General features: G+C 46.0%; 1 non-coding gene across 1 annotated transcript; it reads right to left on the bottom strand.

The window, feature by feature from the left end:
• Positions 1-3,601: 3,601 nt before the first annotated feature.
• LOC140628900 (U6 spliceosomal RNA) lies at positions 3,602-3,713 on the bottom strand. Its single transcript, XR_012026825.1, has one exon. It is a non-coding gene; the product is annotated as a U6 spliceosomal RNA (small nuclear RNA).
• Positions 3,714-3,936: the final 223 nt, after the last annotated feature.

The raw sequence follows: 3,936 nt of genomic DNA, 5'->3' as shown, positions 1-3,936 counted from the left end.
GTGTGCCTCTGGCTCAGGTCATAATCCCGGGGTCTTGGGATTCAGTCCCACATTGGGCTCCCCTCAGGGAGCCCATTTCTCCCTCTGCCTATATCTTTGCCTCTCTCTGTGGGTCTCTCATGAATAAATAAATAAAATCTTAAAAAAGAAAAAAAAAAAACAAGAACTCATTGTCTAACCATTAGGCTCTGTCTTTCTTTCATGCCTTCTTTCTTGGTGCGTTCATGGCCCTCACGATCGACCCACGGACTGTTGCTTTTGAAAGGAAGTCTTAAAGGGCTTATTCACAATAACTTCCAATATTTGTATCATAACCAGGGATGATAACTAAACCTTGGTTAACCTTCTTTGCCTCTGCAATGGACCAAATGTGTCTCTCCCTTCCCCATCCATCGGCAAATTCGATGCTGAAACCTAACCCCAGAGGTGATTAGGAGGTGGGCCTTTGGGTGGTGATTAGGTCCTGAGGGTGGAGCCCTCGTGAAAGGAATTAGTGCCCTCTAAAAGAAGCTTCTGTGAGAGCCCTGTTCCCTTCCACCAGGTGAGGACACAGTAAAGAGATGACTAACGTCTATGAACCAGGAAGCAGGCTCTCACCAGACACCGAGTCTGCCAGCACCTTGATCTTGGACTTGCAGCTTCCAGAACTGTGAGAAATAAGTATCTGTTTATAAGCCATCCAGTCTATGGTATTCTGTTACAACAGCCTGAACTCCCTTCCCTTCTTCCTTCCTTCTGTTTCTTTTTTTAAGATTTTATTTATTTATTCATGAAACACAGAGAGAGAGAGACATAGGCAGAGGGAGAAGCAGGCTCCCCACAGGGAGCCCAATGCAGGACTCTATCCCAGGACCCCCGGATCACCACCTGAGCCAAAGGCAGACACCCAACCGCTGAGCCACCCAGGCATCCGTCCTTCCTTCCTTCCTTCCTTCCTTCCTTCCTTCCTTCCTTTTTTTCCTTTTTTACCCTGTAAACCAATTCTGTTAGGTGACCTGTCTAAGCACTGCAAACCAGCATTGATTGAGGCCGTTTTGGGTTAATGGGTCTTCCCCAAACACCACTTTGTTGTTCAAAATAGTCATTGATAGTGTTCTCCAAAGCAAGAGATTTTTGTTAGGATTTAAATATAAGGCAACTGTCACCACACCAGTGGATCGAAAAGTTGTGGACTGTTCACAGAATGGAACACTACATAGCAAGGAAAGTCAACTAACTACAATCACGCATAACCACATAGGCAGATCTCAGAAACTACATGTTGAGCAAAAGAAGCCAAAGAAAAGGATACGCAGAGTATACTTCCATTTATATAAAATATAAAAACCTGGCAGACTAATCTATCATGCTAGGCAACATGCTAGGAGTTATCTATCCCGGGGGAGGGGGTGGGCAACGAGAAGGGGGCAGAATGGGCCTTCTGCGGTGCTGGTCATGTTCTATTTTGTCTGGGTGCTGGTTACATGGGTCTGCTCTCTTTGTGAAAATTCATGTATTCATCAATGTGTACATTTATAATTTATTTTTTTAAGATTTATTTATTTATTTATTCATGATAGACGTAGAGAGAGAGAGAGAGAGGCAGAGACACAGGAGGAGGAAGAAGCAGGCTCCATGCCGGGAGCCCGACGTGGGACTCGATCCCGGGACTCCAGGATCGTGCCCTGGACCAAAGGCAGGCGCTAAACCGCTGAGCCACCCAGGGATCCCCACATTTATAATTTGTATACTTTTTTATATGTTACATTTCAATAAGAACAGTTGAGAGAATGTTGCTTGTGTGGTACTTGAGCAATAGAAACAGAGTAAGGGAGACAATGCTGCCTTCCCAGAGCTTCCAGTCTAGCGGGGTGAAAAGATAATAAACGCACAACCACAGGGGCACCTGGGTGACTCAGTCGATTGAGTGTCTGACTCTTGGTTTGGGCTCAGGTCATGGTCTCAGGGGTGGTGGGATCGAGCCCCACTTCAAGCTCCCTGCTCAGCGAAAAGATTGCTTGAAGATTTTCTCCCTCTAACCTTTTTCCCACCAGGCGTGCATGTGCAAGCATGTGCTCTCTTTTTCTCAGGTAAATAAATCTTTAAACGTACACACAACCACATATGTTTCTGTGTAATCATGTGCATGATCACTAATTTACTTAAAAAGAAATGTGGGGCTTTTGGCTGGTTCAGTGGGGAGAACATGTGACTCTTGATCTTGGGGTTGTGAGTTCAAGCCCCATGTTAGGTATAGAGATTACTTACAAAAAGAAAATCTTTTGAAAAAAGAAAAAAGAAATGTGTGCAGGGCAGAAAAGTTTATAAAGAGGGATAGAGAAGTTGGATACAGTTCCCCTGGAAAAGTAAACTTAAGCTGAGACTTGAAATCCCACCAGAGTGTGGGACGCCTGGGTGGCTCAGCGGTTGAGCGTCTGCCTTTGGCCCAAGTCGTGATCCTGGGGTCCTGGGATTGAGTCCCACATCGGGCTCTCCACAGGGAGCCTACTTCTCCCTCTGCTTATGTCTCTGCCTCTTTCTCTGTATCTCTCATAAATAGATTTAAAAAAAAAGAAAGAAATTCCACCAGAGTGAGGGTAGAAGGGAGCAAGTATTTCCAGGTAGAGGGAATGCATGTGTGAAGGGAGAAAAGGCGGAGGGGCAGGAGGAGTGAAGAGAAGCAAGAGCTGGACTATACAGGTCTTAGGGTCCACTAGTCTGTCAAAACCATAGAAAGTTCTAGAAAATCGAGAGCAGGAGTGACTCGATGGGATTTGCCTCTGAAAAAAACTCTCAGGAAGCAAGGTGGATGGAGAAGGAAGGAGACAGAAGGAGGGAGGAGCCATACAGGTGGCCAGAAGGACACAGAGTGGAGGTGTTTAGGAGGGCAGTACAGTTGGTTATCAGTTAGAACGATTGTGAGCAGGAGAGGACGACCCCCTGGTTTATGGGATGCACAGCCGGGAGGGTGGTGCAGTCATTCATCAGACAGGGAGCCCTGGCGGAGGAGCCCTTGAGGAAGTACTATCATGAGGTCGATGTTGAACAGTTTTGAGTTTGAGATACCCGTGAAAATAATAGCAAGCCTTACAGCAGCTGGCATGTCTTCAGCACGGAATCCATTCATCATGCTAAGCATTGGCCTAAGCCATTTACTTATATGATCTCATTTAATCCTTCAGGCAACCCTAGGCATCATTCTTACTCTAAACTACAGAGGAGGCAATGGATTTGAACTCAGACCTGGGTTGAAATGCAGATTTAACCATATTCTGTTTGCTTCCCGCCCCACCCCCCTCCCCCGACTATTCATTCATTTTTTTTTTTTTTTGAGTAATGTAACAATGTTAGTAGTTTCAGGTGTACAACATAGTGATTCAACTTTTTTTTTTAAGATTTATTTATTTATTCATGAGAGACACAGACTGAGAGAGAGAGGCAGAGACATAGGCTGAGGGAGAAGCAGGCTCCTCTTGGGGAGCCCGATGTGGGACTCGATCCTGGATCCTGGGATCACAACCTGAGCCCAAGGCAGGCACCCAACAGCCAAGCCACCCAGGCGTCCCTAGTGATTCAACTTCTATGTTATGTTATGCTCGCCACAAGTGTAGCTACCACATAAAACAAAATGGAACGCTTCACGAATTTGCAAATTTGTGTCTCATCCTTGAGCAGGGGCCATGCTAATCTTTGTATTGTTCTAATTTTAGGATACGTGCCGCCAAAGTGAGCACTCTGCTACTATTCTTTCTTTTTTAAAAAAATATTTTATTTATTTATTTGACAGAGAGAGAGAGAGAGCGCGAGAGCGTGCGTGAGCACAAGTAGGGGGAGGGGCAGAGGGAGAGGGAGAAGCAGTCTCCCAGTTGAGTGGGGAGCCCAATGTGAGGCTGGATCCCAGGACCCCGGGATCATGACCTGAGCCAAAGGCAGATGCTTAACCGACTGAGCCACCCA

This window comes from Canis lupus, chromosome X (assembly GCF_048164855.1).
Source record: "Canis lupus baileyi chromosome X, mCanLup2.hap1, whole genome shotgun sequence".
In the NCBI taxonomy this organism is placed as follows: domain Eukaryota; kingdom Metazoa; phylum Chordata; class Mammalia; order Carnivora; family Canidae; genus Canis; species Canis lupus.
Note: the sequence above shows the minus strand (reverse complement) of the source record. Positions and strands in the feature narration are given on the sequence as shown.